This window comes from Capsicum annuum, chromosome 4 (genome assembly GCF_002878395.1).
Source record: "Capsicum annuum cultivar UCD-10X-F1 chromosome 4, UCD10Xv1.1, whole genome shotgun sequence".
Lineage (NCBI taxonomy): Eukaryota > Viridiplantae > Streptophyta > Magnoliopsida > Solanales > Solanaceae > Capsicum > Capsicum annuum.
In genome coordinates, this window is record NC_061114.1 from 144,737,059 (window position 1) to 144,754,577 (window position 17,519).

Below are 17,519 nucleotides of genomic sequence, written 5' to 3' on the forward strand. Positions count from 1 at the left end.
TCTGGTTGAAGGTTGTTACTTTTCTGGATTATGTCATTTCTAGTGAAGGGATTATGATGGATCCACAGAGAGTTGTAGTGATTAAGAAGTGTCCTGGGCCAACTACTCCAAATGAAATTCAGAGTTTCTTGGGTTTGGCCGGTTACTATTGGAGATTTGTGGAGAGTTTCTCAACTATAGCTGCCCCATTGACTAAGTTGACCCAGAAGAAGGTAAAGTTCTTGTGGTCTGATGCTTGTGAGGGTAGTTTTGAGAAGCTAAAAGATAAATTAATTTTGATGCTTCCTGAAGGCACCGATGGTTTTGTTGTCTATTGTGTTTTATCCTGTGTGGGTCTTCGTTATGTGTTGACGCAGCATCATAGGGTGGTGGCCTATGCTTCTAGGCAATTGAAAGTTCATAACAAGAATTACCCGATTCATGGTATGGAATTATTGGCTTTGATATTCACATTGAAGAATTGATATCGCTATTTATATGGCATCCATACAGATATCTTTTCTAATCATAAGAGTCTTCAATATGTGTTCACCCAGAAGGAGTTGAATCTTAGGCAAAGAAGATGTCTTGAGTTGCTTAATGACTCTGAAATGAGTCTCTACTATTACCCACGTGAAGCTAACGTGGTGGTTAATGCTCTTAGCAGGTTATCCATGGGGATTCTAGCTCATGTGAATGAGGATAAGAGGGAGTTGGTGAAAGATATTCACCATTTATCTATCCTTGGAGTTCATCTTTTGGACTCTGAGGATACTGGTATGTTTGGGCAAGATATGGCAAAGTCGTACTTTATTGCCGAGATAAAGGAGAAGCAGGTGTTAGATCCTATCTTAATGATGATTAAGGAAAATATAGGTCAGCAAAAGGTTATAGCTTTTGAGATTGGAGGCAATGGTATCTTGAGGTACCAAGGCAAATTATGTGTTCCTGATATAGATGGATTGAAAGAAAGGATCATGGCTGAGGGTCATGAGTCACATTATGTCATTCATCCCAGAATGAAAAAGTTATATCATGATTTTAAAGACATATATTGGTGGAACAATATGAAGCGAGATGTGGCCAATTTTGTGGCTAAATGAACGGTGTGTCAATAAATAAATGTTGAGCACTTAAGGCCCGATAGGTTGACTTAAGAGATAAAACTGCCAGTGTGGAAATAAGAGAAAACTAATATGGATTTCATTACCGGTCTTCCTAAGTCTTGGAATCAGGTTGATTCAATTTGGGTCATCATGGATAGGATGACTAAGTCTGCTTACTTTTTTGCAAGTGAGGACCAATTTTTTAACAAAGGAGAATGTGAGGTTATTCCTCCAAGAGCTTGTGAAGTTGGATGGGGCATCTATTTCTATCATGTAAGATCGTGGTGCTCAGTTCTTATCCTTTTTTTTGCATTCATTTTAGAGAGGACTAGGAACTAAGGTGAGCCTTAGTACTTCTTTTCACCCACATCGGATAGTCAAGCGAAAAGGACTATTCAGATATTGGAAGATATGCTTTGATATTGTGTGATTAACTATGGTGGAAGTTGGGTTGATTATTTGCCTCTTATAGAGTTTATGTATAATAATAGCCACCACTCTAATATTGAGATGGCTCTATTTAAGGCATTGTATGGAAGGAGGTGTAGGTATTCTATTGGGTGGTTTGAGGTTGGTGAGGCGGAGATGTTTGGCCCGGATTTGGTTCACCAAGTGATGGGGAAGGTGAAGGTGATTTGAGATAGACTTAAAGATGCCCAAGGTTGCCAAAAGTCCTATGCGGATGTGAGGCGTAGGGAGTTAGAGTTTGAGGTTGGCAATTGGATGTTCTTAAAAGTACTTCCTATTAAGGGGGTAATGCGGTTTAGGAATACGGTGAAGCTCAGTCTTCGATATATTGGCTCGTATTTGGTTTTGAAGAGGTTTTTTATGGTTGCATATTAGTTGGAGTTTCCCTCTAGTTTGAGATCCATTCACCCAGTGTTCCACATGTTGATGTTGAGGAAGTGTATAGGTGATCCTTCACAAATTATGCCTATTAAAGATATTGGTATTTCAGATTCTTTGTCATACGAAGAAGTCCTAGTTTAAATTTTGTATCATCAAATTCACCGGTTGTGGATGAAGGACGTAGCTTTAATAAAGGTTCTATGGAGGAACCACAAGGTTGAAGAGGCTACTTGGGAAGCCAAAGAGGACATGAATTTCAAGTATCTATTCTTGTTTTCTGCTCTGGATAATCATGCGTAAGGTATGTGTATTCCCTTGCACCTTTGTTTTTTGTCTTTGTTAAAGAAAATATCGTATATCATTCGTATTCTTATTTTCTGCCTTAAAGGTAAGAGTAGAGATATCTAAAGTCTAATCATTCTAGCATTTGACTTGTCCCATCATTCAAGATGAATGATCAAAATAGGGGAGAATTAAAACACCCTAAATTTTTGGCCCTTGAAAATTCTTGAACTTTCGGCTCACTAGTTTGGTCACAACTCATGGTGATGAGTCTTGAGGTGTTATAGGTCATGGGACCTTGGTCGTAACCAAATCAGAAACTTAGTGAAAAGATTCTTCTCTGAGTACTCATGGCTCACTATGAGCCATGAAAATATGTTACGAGTCGTATGTTCAAATCATATGATGTCTAGTGTTGGATTCTTTTGGGTTCCATTTGTTCACGAGTTGGTGGGTGGAGTCATAAAGTGGGCAGTGTGTGGGGGTCCTATTCACTATCTTGGTTACGATTCAGGGTCACGAGTCATAAGTTGTGGGTACGAGTCAAGGGGGTGACTCATAACCAAAGCCGTATTTTTCCAGCTTTTAAGTTGGGGTCACTTTAGACATTTCTCACTTAAAACCCTTTAGACCCCATGTCAAAAAACTTTTGGGACATTCATTTAACACTTTAATGGATTAAACACTCCCAAAATTCTCTCTTAAACTCTCTGTTCAAGAAAAGGCTAAGGTTTCAAAAGGTTGATCAGTTAGGGCTCTCAAGGGTGGTGTCTCTCCTTACATCTTACTATTTCAGTCATGTTACTCATCCCTCATTGTTAATTTTGCAAAGGCATATGATTTAAAGTATTGCTCACAAGGTTATTGTTTGGTTTTGAAAACAAAGGTTGGGAGTTTTGAATGTTATGAATTGAACAATGTTTCTTATGGTTTATATATATGATTTTAATGATTTTAATATGGTTTTGAACTTGTGGTTGCATGAGTATGGTGAATGAACTAGGAAATTTTGATTTTCCCAAACTTGTGACTTTTAAAGTGGTTATGACCCCAACCCCATAATTGTGAAAATTGGTTATAGTTATGAGAACTGTGGGAATTTGTAAAATTGAACTATTACAAAAAAAGGTATTGGGAATACAATGGTGTAATTTAATGAACAAAGGGAGTCGGTGTTCTCCAATGTGTATTAATAAACAAAGGCAGATGTTCTTCCCACTGTTAATGGAAATTATTTTGGCATGATGTGTTACCTTTCAAGTGTAACTGGTATGACGATACCAACAATGTATGCCTTAATTTGAATTGTGGTTAATTGAATGGGAATGTGTGACACTTGTTTTAATTGGGCTTAAATAAGGGTTGTGTAGCTGAGTCGTGAAACTGGAGGTCCAAATGACTAATATTGGAAACCGCATTTGCCAACGTGGGGTTCAAAGTGACTAGAGAGGTTCGATGATAATGGAATGACCATGAAACACAACAACCAGCCAACAACACAAGAACAATGGGAACAACAACACGAAAGCCACACAAAAACACCACAAATTGTGAACACATTAACAAGAAACAAACACAAATATTGAAAGAAAAGAAAAGGATAGGCAAGATGATATAAGGACTTACGAAGAACAAGAACCCAAACCTGTATCAAACCTTAAGACCCTTAAAATTCACAAGTACAAAAATCAATCTTCTTACGGTGACCACTAAGAGAATCAACTTCACCTCATAACCACTATTTCTAAACAACGTACAATATCGGCTTTTCCAAGCCTTACACTAAACATGGCTTTTCCAAGCCCTAAACTAAGAACTACATTCTCAAAGAGAGAGAACTTTCATTGTTTCAAATATTCATCATCAAAAACTAACTAAAATAAGACCAATAAGTGTCTATTTATATCCTAACTTATTACATAACAAAATAACCATAATACCCTTAATAAAAAGAGGTGCCCATAGAGTGTCTTTCCAATATGTGTAATCTCCAAAATACCCTTAATGAAGGGTGCTTCTTCAATGCTCAAAAATTATGGGGTCATGATTCAACACTTGTGGTCTCGAGTTGGCATCAAAGGTAACCCCCACGCAATCTTCCACACTCAGAATTGCTTTATGGAATACTCAAAACGTGTCGTCCATGCATGTTCTTGTGTCCTCATGGTGACCAAGTCCTGGGTATTTATGTGTTGGCCTCGAAAGATGTCTACAAAAGCTAATATAACCATTTGGCTCATATCATCCTCTCCTTCTTGAAAAGGATTCAACCTCGAATCCAAACCTTGCAAAACCAAAGAAAGGACAAATGAATACAAACTCCTAATTGCATGAGGGTTAGAGTTACCATAACAAATTATCTCAACATGAAAAGGTTGCACATTCTTGAAATATAACAAGGGACCCTTTGAATTAAATATTAAAACCTTATTAAAATATGCACAAAGGATTTGGCTATTGAAATCATCAAGAGTTAGGAAACTACAAAAGGTCCTAATGGCATCAAATAACCCACAAGGTAAAACTACCTTCTTCTTAGGATCCATAAGACACAATTGCTTCTTTATATCTTCAACAGACCATGCCACGGTTGGTGCCTCAATTGATTTTAAAGTCCAAAATATGCATATAGTATCATCACTTATACAAGCGGACAAACCAACAAATTTCCTACCTGTACATACAACAAATCCCAAACTAGCAGGGATGTCATCATAGGCAAAGAGGTAGTATAGGAAAGATCAAGTGTAAGGGCATACACAGGTGAAGACAAAGAATTTAGGAACGATCAAGTGTAAGGGCATACACAGGTGAAGACAAAGAATTTAGGAACATACACACTCTTTCCTTCAAACAAATGGGCAACTTGGTATCCAAAAGTTGGGATTCATGTAATTTAAGCACAAGTGTGTCAAAGAAGGATGCATATTTAAGAACATTACCCCAAGGAGTCAATGATACCTTTGCCCTCGGGTTTTCAAGAGAGACACTTTGCTTTTCATGTAGACCAAGAAACAAGTTGAGTGCACCAACATCAACATTTCTATATTTTTGTTGTGTCTCTACGCACACGCAAGTGTACGTGATCATGCAAGTAATATAATGACTTAGACAGTCAGATATCGTTCCCTCGAGGATCAATAAAATAGTAATTTATTCAATCTTTAGTTAAGGATAATTGAGTATTAATTGTTTGATGGTATCAATATTAATTTGATTCTATAAATAAAATGTAAATGACTAAATAAGAAATAATTAATTATAACTAGAGCAAAGGAAGCAACGGTTGTAATCAATGATGAGGACGATTCCAGGGTTGAGGTATTATGAACAGACATACAATTCTCTATACTTATCTTAGTCTAATTAGTTATCGGGTTGTTGGTTCGCAAGGGTTATGCCACGGTCTTGATCTCCCGAACTCAAATCTTCTATCTATTGAATGTTGTAACTAAAACTCCCGCAGAGTTACAATAAATCTTCTAGATTCATGAAGTTGTCTTCTTGCAAGTGAAACAAGCAAGGCTTCTAGGTATATCCCTATCCTAGATGCTAATTCAAATCCCTTATTTTATAAAAGAATAAGAACCTTGCTCCCTAATTTCTTGGTTCTATCCTATGATTCTCCTCCCGGATTAATATAGAAATATACATTTATTCTAATAGTGGCCAATTATTAAAATAGTAAGCTCAAGAAATTAAGAACAACCCAGATTATACTCCAAAAAGAAACTATGAATAAGAATATTAAAGAGTAATCATGTTCTTATCCTCAACCCTAGAAATAGGGTGTTTAGCTACTCATATTTGAATTCATTATCCAAAATAAGTAATAAATCATACCCAAAACAAAACTTGAAGTAAAGAAATTTAAAAGAATGTTTTAGAACCCTAAAAGAGAGAAATTTTTGTTTTTCTGCCGCTGCTCTGCCTGACAAAAAGTCCCCCATACTATCTTGGAATTTTTCTTTTATAGCGGGGATAAAACACTTAAAATATTCTTGATTTGTCCACACGGCACGTCGTGCCATGACTTCGATTTCTATTTTCCATTGAAATCTAGGAATTTGTAGATCTCAAATATCCCCTGACAATTGTAAAATGTACCCTCACCGCGATGTGCCACTATCGCGGTGAGTCGCGGTGAGCCACTGGATTGGGATAATTTCAAAATAGTCATCCTCCGTGATGCGCTAAACCTTCAGGTCACCAAATCTGGTAAATGAAACTACTCCGCGGCACAGCAGTTTCGCGAACCTTTACTGGAATTTGACCATTGCTACTTTGTTGATCCCCGCGACGCGGAGTGTCTTCAAATGAGGATTCCTACTTTCTAGCTTCCATTTTTCAGCTTAATTTCACTCCCTTGCATTCCTTCACTACTTATATATCCTCGTTGTATCAAATTATGCATAATTCTTCATGATTTTGAACCTAAAAGTACTAATAATATCCATTAGGCACGAAACAGAATAAAAGCTGAATTATAATTAAAAATTCATACAAAAGTTCTTGAACCAAGTCCAAATCTGGGTCCATATTGGTGCTTTGAACATATAAATATGGCCAAGATCACCACCCCACACTTAAAACCTTATTCATCCTTGTACACATAAATTTAAAAACATAATTACTTCCTCTTTACATCACAATCTCAAAGTTATGTTGCAATGGGCACTTACACTTTGTAATAACGTATTCTTACATCATCTTATCAAAACAGTTCCAAGCTCATGAGACAATTTAGTACAAATTTTTCTATCTTCAATAATGAATTTGTAACAAGCTGGAAAACTCAATTAAAGAAACACAATAAGTAATCTAGCTTTCACCCACCTGCATCCTAACTCAAGGAAATTTTCCCAATATTAATTCACAATGATATCTATGTAAAAATAGGGGAGTATCAAATCAAATCACTCGCTCTCAACAAAGAATTCGTATATGCTAGTGAACGAACCATAAGCTTACCCTTAGTGTCCTACTCCACTAATAGTCGAATGTTTGGGTAAAGGATCAACTAGGTCTTTTTCGAGTTGTAATAAAGGCTTAAGGACAGGTAGGTACTATTTAAATAAATAGTGACTATTGCTCCCAAGCATTTTAGTAAAAAAATTATCAATTAACTCTGTTTCCCAACCCCCAATTTATCATTCTATTTCTCCCCTTTCTTTAATTTATCAGTACCTTTTCCAATTAGCTTATTTTCTCAAACTAAGTGAGGAGTATTAGTCATTCCTTCCACATACTTCTTTTTTTTATTTTTTTTATATATGTTACGCACCCTAATATAGCCACCCTTAACTCAAGAGAAAAGCCTTCATTAAGGTGCAAATTATCCAATTGGACCAGGGCCAAAACAGGTTCATTGTAACATTTCTCTTTACTAACTCCCAATTAACCCAGCATCATCAATCATCAATAACAACTGCTTTAGGGGTATTAGCTGATTACCTTCTCTCCGCCTCATTATATCCTCTCAGTTTTATATTAAAAACGCTCAGGAGCTTATTTAGGTCAAATTATGGTTTAGCACAGAAAGGATAAGGTTTCATAATAGGCTACCAACGAAAAAAACTAAAGGCTCAATGGGGCTGACTAAGACTATGCACCAAGGGAGGTCTATTTAATTTAGAAACAAGGCTGTCAAAGAAATGCCTACATCACCTCCTACACCTAATACACTTTATTTCGCTTTGTAGACACACCGGGCAAGTTCTAGTCATTTCTATATGTAGAATATATACAAATCCTCACACTCACAGTGCATGTATGGAATCAGCCAAAGGTTCCCAATCATGTTCTTTATTGAATTCAAAATTAAGCCAACACTTTGAATTTTGTTTATCGATATTATATCATCAGTACTTAAAATAAAAGCACTCTTTTGCTTATTGCTACTAAATTAGTTTCAATTACTGCAAAGATGGCCCATTTCACACATTCCTCTAAGATAGTGATTAGGTTCTCCTAAATTTCTTTACTTTGTATGACCACTCCCCTTAAGATGGTCATTATCCATCTATCATAGGGGATGGTAACTAACTATGTTTATTTCTAATTACCAAAGAGGGCAAAGGAAAATGTGACTAGTTGAAACTAAACTTGCCAATGAGGGTGAAAATAACAATAAAATAATACTTTAAACTGGAGCAATATGCGATACATGCCAAAGAGGGAAAATTGCAATCCACAAACTCAAAGTTACTAACTATTACAGACCAGTGTTCCGAATAGCTAGTACTTGCAAACACATCAAAGCAAAAAAACTCTAATTTTTCAGCCATATAAAAAAGAATGAAGATAAAGTAGAATATGAACCCACCAACCCACACTTAAAATAAAGCACTGTCCCAGTGCTTCGAATTAAGCTTATGGTAGAGTGGCAGTATACGTCTTGATCACTCAAACGGGACTATAGCATCCATGTCTCTAGGAGCCACGTCCACATTATCTCCATCATCATCAGCTCCATTATCATCAGATTGCTCCTCTTCATCGGACTCCATGTCGGAATCCCTATACCTGTGTTCTTTATCAGTGGGTACATCGTCATCAACCAGCTTGACAAAATCCAGGCCAATCCTCAACATGGTCCTAGCATGGTGACCAAGTGGATAGTCGAGCTCTACAGTATGGAGCTCCTTTGGTGTAGCCGGTCTTCCTTCTGTCCTCATCATCATTATTATGAGACCATACATCCTACCCAGCACCTCATCAGTCCTCATCTGTCACTCCATCATGGTCAAAATTGGGCAGATGCCCCAGATGTACTTCTTGCAGTAGCTATATCCACAGAAAGAGTGATTACCTCAGGCTTATAATCCAGCTCCTCTTCATCCACCCTATGCGTTCTTAAAAATCTAGTCACCAAACCTCTAAATCTAAAGCTACGACCCACCTGGGTACGCGCCTTCTTCATAGCAGAAAAAATTACACTCCCCATATTTACCTCCACATCAGAATACATTAGGGCATAAATCAAACATACCTTATCCCTAGTCATCTCAGTCATATGCTTGCCTTGAAGCAAGCATGTATACATAATACGACCCCACATTGTTGATTCCTTGTTCATCTGAGCATAGGGGAAGGAAGAATGCAACCTGTAACACGATGCCTTGTCCCACGGGCTGAAGATTACTGACCATATAACAAATGCCTAATATGTGCATACGGACGAGAAATAATAAACTACCTCAAGAAATTTAGGTTTGTTTCTGGTATACCCAACAAATCGTTAACATCAGCAACTGTGAATCGAATCACCTTCCCTCTAACCTTCAACAAATGTTCAAGATGACTAGGGTCCCAATTGGCATAAAACTCTCAAACAAGGTGCAAATTGCACTCAGTCGGCTGATGGAAAATGAAATTCATATTAAGTTCCTCGATTCTCCGTACCATAGAAGGACATTCTCTCATTAAGCTATCACAATCAATATAGAACTGCACAATATAGTTAGCATCAGTATGCTTAGTATACCACTGCTTCCCATCCTTTTGTACAGCCTTGAAGCCAAATTTTTGAACCAACCCCCGCTAAAGAGGGACCCTAGGTACCCTAGTTAATTGCCCTTCAGATGGTCTGCTTCTCTTCCTAGCAGGGGCAAAAGGTCCTGCCTTTGCCTTGCCCTTGCTTGGTTGTGGTTCCGTTATGCCTACAATTCAGAAAATGCAACACACATTTGAGTAATTTAAACTTGAGACTAGTTAAACTGAGTGTGCATTATGGGTGACTTTGCATCCTACACTTAGTTGTTAGCCAAACACCTACGTTAACATCCAGGGTATTCAGACTTCCCTTTGTGTAGGCCTTATTATCACATATATAGACATTATATTACTCTGCAGGATACATTATCTTTTGTCATTTCCTCAACACACAACACAGTCCCATTTATTCCCACCTAATTACTCACTAACAGGCTATGAATGAGATCATGTCACTACATCCCCACGCAGCAAAGAATTATTTTCTTTGAATTTAACTAAATGGACTAACATCAGACAGAAAGAGTGCATGCATAATGGAATTGAAATTACCCCCACTAAATCAACACAATTTTAGCAAGAATAAAATTTCCCCCAACTTCTTAAACCTTCTTGCTTCACCCATCTAACTACAATGCCCTTACATTCCCTGACCTCACAACTATCATGTGAAAAATAATTTTCTAAAATACCAACGGTATATACCCATACAAGTTTCATCACATCAATTTTGAATAATGACAATAAAATTAAGAGGTCACAACGATGGCAAGACAATATATCATAGGCAATGCTAAAATTCACAACTATTATGAGAGGGAAAAAATAAGATTATGCCTCAACACACTATCAATCATCACAATACACAAAAAGAAAGGTAATAAATAAAATCAATTCTTAAAGAACATACCCCAAAAAGTGAGAGAAGGATGAAAGAAATTGAAAAATTGTAGAAGTTTATTAGAAAGGGAGTCTAGAGGGTGGCGTTGATGTTGAAATAAAAGGGTTTAGGGTTTTTGAAGGTATATTTATAGAGGGGTGGGTTGGATTAGGTTTAATGAAATATTTATGTCCAATTTTAGCCCACTCCACGACGCAGTAGGATCGGGTAGACCTACTGGATAATGTCAATTGCCATTTAACTACCCACCGCGATGCGGTAGTTTTCGCGTTTAGTCACTGTAAATTGACAATTGTCAATTTTCCAAGTTACGCATCGCGATAAAAATCACAACAGGCTACTGGAATTGGACAATTCTCAATTTACACTTCTCTGCATTGCGATGGAAATCGCGTATCCTTACTTGAATTTGAAAATTATCAAAATACCCAGTTCTGCATTGCGCCATGCTTCAAAATCAGATTCCTTATGTCATAATCACTCTTTTCTTACCTGAGAAAATCACCACTTACACATATCATTTTGCAAACCTGATTACTTTCCTCAAATGTGATCATCTCCTCATTTCACTTTGAAATTCCCTGCAAGCTTAAACAAAAATAACAAAAATTATAAGTAAAAGTGGGTTGCCCCCACTCAGCGCCTTAGTTTTGGTCGTGGCACCACTCATTTTTTTGTATTTTTCTTTTTTTATTTACAAGCCAAAAATTAAACTACCTATTACTATACATGTATGGGTTGCCTTCCACATAGCGCCTTATTTTACGTCATGGCACAACTCAGCTCGTCATTACTCATCAGCAAAAGTGATAGATTCCTTGTGCTTGTCTGGATGATCCACCAAATAATGCTTTACTCACTATCCATTCACAAGGAACTTCTCTGTCTTCTCTTTATTCCACAACTCCACAGCTCTATGGGTTGTCATGCACACCACCTCAAAAGGTCTAGACCATTTCAATCATAATTTACCCAAAAACAACTTAACTTGTGAATTAAACAACAACACAAGTTGTTCGGGTTCAAATTCCCTAACTTGAATTTGCTTATGATAACATCTTTTGGTCTTCTCCTTGTAAAGCTTGGCATTTTCATAGGCATGGAGCCTAAACTCATCAAGCTCATTCAGATGTAATAACCTTCTTTCTCCCGTGGAAATCATCTCAAAATTTATTTTCTTCACAGCCTAATATGCTTGGTGTTCTAACTCTACAGGTAGATAACACACCTTACCATACCCTAAGCAATATGGAGATGTCCCAATGGGCATTTTGTACACTGTTTGATATGCCCAAAGTGCATCATCCAGCTTATCCGCCCAATCTTTTCTCTACCCATTCACGATCTTCTAAAGTATTTGCTTGATCTCCCAATTGGATAGCTCTACTTTTCCACTCATTTGAGGATGGTATGTAGTGGCAACCTTATGTTGAAAACCATATTTAGTAAGAAGATTCTTAAACCAGTTGTTGATAAAGTGCATACCTCCGTCATAATTATTGCTCTTGGCGTACCAAATCTGAAAATATGTTCTTCTTCACAAACTTCAGCACCACTCTTGCATCATTTGTCGGACTCACCATAGCTTTCACCCATTTAGAGACATAGTCAACTGCAACAAGAATGTACAAATTACCTTTTGAAGGTGGGATGGGGCCCATGAAATCAATCCCTCACACATCAAAGACTTCTACTTCTAAAATATTGTTAAGGGGCATCTCATGTCTCCTAGATATAGTACCCAACCATTGATATTGATCACAACTCTTTACAAAACCCCACTGCCTCTCTAAATAGAGTGGGCCAAAAAAAGCCTGATAGTAACACTTTTCTCACAATCCTTTCACCCCCATGATGTCCACCATATGGAGATGAGTGGTAATCTTGTAACACCTTTGAAAATTCTGCCTCAAGGATACACCTACGAATCACTCCATCTGGACCCTGCTTGAAAAGGTATAGTTTATCCCAAATGTAAGCACGAGAATCATGGAGTAATTTCTTCCTTTGATGCGAGGTGGTTTCGGGAGGATATATCCCACAAACTATTAGGTTTAAAATGTCAGCATACCATGGGAACTCAACTACTTCTAATAATAATAACTTCTCATCAGGAAATTCTTCCTTGATACTCTGAAAGTCATCCACAATATGGTCTCAATTTTCCATCCTTGACAAGTAATCAGCAACTTGATTTTCAGCTCTCTTTCTATCACGCACCTCAAGATCAAATTCTTGAAGTAGCAGAATCCACCTAATTAGTCTTGGCTTTGCATCCTTTTTGTTCACAAGATACTTAATAGCAGCATGGTCTGTATGAACAATGACTTTGGTACCAATTAAGTAAGATCAAAACTTATCGAATGCATATACCACAGCCAATATCTCTTTCTCTGTAATTGTGTAGTTAACTTGAGCATTATTCAGTACCTGCTAGCATATTAGATCGATCAAAATATCTTCTCTTTTCTTTGACCCAACACTGTTCCCACTGCAATATCACTAGCATCACACATTAGCTTAAAAGGTAACTCCCAATCTGGTGCGATCAAAATAGGTGCTTCCGTCAACATCTTCGTAAGCTTTTCAAAAGCTTCATGGCAATCAGCTCCAAACTCGAACTTGGCTTCTTGCCTAATAATTTGCACATGGGACTTTCAATCTTTGAGAAATCTTAAATGAATCATCTATAGAACCTAGCATGTCCTAAAAAGCTTTGCACGTCTTTGACTATAACTGGATGAGGCAATTTTTCAATCACTTCAACATTTGCTTTGTCAAATTCCAACCCTTTGCATGACACTTTATGGCTCAAGACAATTCCTTCCTAAACCATAAAATGACACTTTTCCCAATTCAACACCAAGTTTGTTTCTTCGCATCGAGCTAGAACTTTATTGAGATTTTGCAAACATTTTTTAAATGAATTCCCATATACAGAGAAATTATCCATGAATACCTCCACAAATTCCTCCACCATGTCCAAGAATATTCCATCATACACCTTTGAAATATAGCAGGTACATTACATAAACCGAAGGGCATACATCTAAAAGCACATGTACCATATGGACAAGTGAACATGGTCTTTTCTTGGTCTTCCGGTGCTATGCTTATCTTATTGTATCAAGAGTACCCATCCAAAAAATAATAATACTCTTACCATGCCAATTTATCCAGCATTTGATCAATAAAGGGAATTGGATAGTGATCTTTACGAGTTGCTTCATTCAACATTCGATAATCTATACATATTCTCCAACCGGTCACTGTACGTGTGGGAACTAACTCATTATCATCATTTGTCACTACTATCATTCCTTCTTTCTTTGGTACATAGTGTATCGAACTCACCCATTTGCTATCAGAAATTAGGTAGACAATACCACTATCTAACCACTTAATCGCTTCTTTTTGGACCACCTCCTTCATCACAGGATTCAACCTCTTTTGTTGTTATACTCTAGGTTTGTACCCATCTTTTATGTAAATATTACGTATTCAAAATACTAGATTAATTCCTAAAATATCAGATATCTGCCAGCCAATCGCCTTCCTTCTCCTTTTAAGTACTGCTACAGCTTCTTTCACCTGTATATCGGATAATCCTGCAGACAAAATAATAGGAAAGGTATCTTGATCACCAAGAAAAGTATATTGTAAGCAAGGAAGAAGAACCTTAAACTCTAAGTCAGGAGATTCTTCAACTGAAGGCTTGGGTGGTGGACCAATTGGTCTATTCAAAGGCTCAATCATCACTTTGTTTGTATTAATTACAACTAAATTCATAACTTGAACCAATTCCAGTGCTTTCGAATCCCCATACAGATCATAATCCATCAAAGCTCGCTCTAATGGATCATCAAACAAAAGTAACTGCCACTCTGAAGTAAGATCAATAACCGATATTGAGGATAACTCCTTATATATGGCTGGCAATTTCAACGCTCTGTACACATCAAAAATCTCTACTTTATCGTGTTCTTGCATTATCATTTTTTTAGCTGCCACATCAATGAGTGAATGTCCTATTGCTAAAAGGATCATCCCAAAATAAATGGAACAACTGGATCAGCCTCAAAGTCAAGAATCACAAAATCCACAAGAAATATTAAAGATCCCACTTGCATCAGTAAATCTTTAATAATACCATTTGGTCTAGCAAGTGACCTATCTGCCAACTACAACACAATAGTCGTAGGTTTGGGGCTTTCAAGACCCATCTTTCGGTACCATGACGTGGGCATAAGGTTTAGGCTAGCCCCCAAGTCACACAATCTATGTGTATAAATAGTTTGACCAAGGGTAACCTGCAAGGTAAAACTCCCCAGATCCTTCAATTTTATGGCAGTTTATTTTGAATTTTAGACGTGCACTCCTGAGTAAGTGCAACTGTAGCATATTCAGTCAACTAATTCTTATTGGCAACAATATCCTTTAAGTATTTAGCATATTTTGGCACACTCTGCAGAATGTTAACAAGAGAAAGGTTTACTTAGACTTGTTTCAAAAGATCTAGAAACTTCTTAAAACTAGCTTCCTCTTGATGCTTTCTTGCCCTTTGAGGAAAGGTTAAGGGTATTGTATTCTTCTCTACATAAATCTCCTCACTAACCTCTTTTTCTTTTACTTCTACTTCTGCATTCTCTTGCAAACTATCATCAGTGATCATGGGATTATTCTGCTCCTAAACCATCTCCTTAGTTTGCAGCCCACTCCTTGTTATAACTATATTCACTTGTTTAGGATTAGCCTCAGTGTCGCTAAGCAATGCTCCTTGTGGCCTTGTATTTTGTGATCCTGCGATTTGACCTAACTGCAACTCTAAATTTCTTGTGAGCAATTATTGACTCTTCAACTCAGTTGTAAACTGTGCCTGTTGAGCCTTCATGTCCACCATAAACTGTGCTTGTTGAGCCATAAACTGCTTAAGCATCTCCTTTATATTACTATTCAAAGCAGTCGCCTAATTGTTCTGAACCAGCTGTGGATTTGGTTGCACTGGTCCCTTACACTGATTTGTATTCTGTGCCTAATTTCCACCCTATTAGAAATTAGGTTGGTTCCTCTAATTTGAATTGTATGTACTGCCAAAATTCTGTTGACCCTAATAATTTGTATTCCCCACATAGTTGACTAAATCTGGATTAACAGAACATGCATTTGCTTTATGCTCACCATTTCTGCAAACTTCATACCATGAATATACCTGTTGAACTATATTTGTTGTGGCTGCTGTTGTGTTGTCCCCAACTTTAAGTTGTTAAGCTGAGTAGTTATATGGTTCTACATTGCTGCAATCTGTGCTTGTAATGCAGTGAATTGATCAACCTCCAACACCCGTGCAACCTTCTTGGGAGCATTCCTTGAGTCTGCATGCCAATCTGGATTCCCTTGTGCAATTCTATTCAGCAAGGTATACAATTCTTCATATGTTTTCTCCAAAGCTTGACCCCCTGCTGCTGAATCCAAGAGAATCTTTGTATTAGACTCAAGACCTTCTATAAATGTATGCACCAAAACATCATTCTATTGATGGTGATGAGGACAACTTCTGAGTATGCCCTTAAATCTCTCCCAAGCTTGGTAGAGATTTTCTCCATCTTTCTGTCTGAAACTCAATATCTCACTCCTCAATTATGTAGTTTTCTGAGATGGAAAAAATCAAATGAGAAACCTTCGAGCACAATCTTCCTATGTAGTGATGGATTGGTGTGGTTCAGCAAGTAGCCATCTCTTTGCTTCCCCCAGTAGAGAAAAGGAAAAGAGTGTCAATATGACATAATCAGCATTTATATCTTCAGGAATATATGTATCACTTATCTCCAGGAAGGTTTGTAAGTGCTTCTACGGATCCTCATATGAGTCCCTGAAATTCTCTCGCAGATCTTAACAATTGCACCATATTTTGTTTTAATTCCCACCGACCTCCTGGTTCAGGCTTCAGAATACTGTTAGTCACTAGGTGCATAAGTGGGATTGCCACTTCTCAAATAGGTCTTGTGACTAGTTGAATAGAAACAGCTGAAACAACAGGAGCTAGAACATTTCCAATATTTGGATCAGCAACTATAGGATCGCGTATTTCTGCCATCAGTCCCTGTTGAGTGTAGTATTGAGCTTTTCGTCTCTGATGAAAAATCACTTCTGGTTCTGCAAAGGGCTCTACTAACTCTTTATCCCTAGCCAGTCCAATGTTCATCTAAACCTGCAAAAATTCAGCAGCTAAGATTAAGTTGTTAACACTTAAACTTATTATCAAAAAACAAAAATTAAAGTAATTTACTAATTCTCTTAGATCCCTGGCAACGACACCAAAAACTTGTTGCGTCTCTACGCACATGCAAGAGTATGTAATTGTGCAAGTAATATAATAACTTAGACAGTCAGATATCGTTCCCTCAAGGATCAATAAACTAGAAATTTATTCAATCTTTAGTTCAGGACAATTGAGTATTAATTGTTTGATGGTATCAAGATTACTTTGATTCTGTAAATAAAATGTAAATTACTAAACAAGAAACAATTAATTATAAATAAAGCAAAGCAATCAACGGTTGTAATCAATGATGAGGACGACTCCACGGTTGAGGTATTATAAACAGTCATACAATTCTCTATTCTTATCATAGTCTAATTGGTTATCGGTTTGCTGGTTCACAAGGGTTATGCCACGATCTTGGTCTCCCAACCTCAAATCTTCTATCTATTGAATGTTGTAACTACAACTCCCGTAGATTTACAACAAATCTTCTCGATTCATGAAATTGTCTTCTTGCAAGTGATTTCTTCGTTCTATTCTATGATTCTCCTCCCGAATTCACATAAAAATTTAAATTTATTCTAATGGTGGCCAATTATTAAAATAGTAGGATCAAGAAATTAAGAACAGCCCAGATTATACTCCA

General features: G+C 37.2%; 1 non-coding gene across 1 annotated transcript; it reads left to right on the top strand.

Annotated features, from left to right (window-relative positions):
* The first annotated feature begins 16,144 nt into the window (after positions 1–16,144).
* Positions 16,145–16,251, top strand: LOC124898394. The gene has a single exon (XR_007055355.1). It is a non-coding gene; the product is annotated as a small nucleolar RNA R71 (small nucleolar RNA).
* The last annotated feature ends 1,268 nt before the right edge of the window (positions 16,252–17,519 follow it).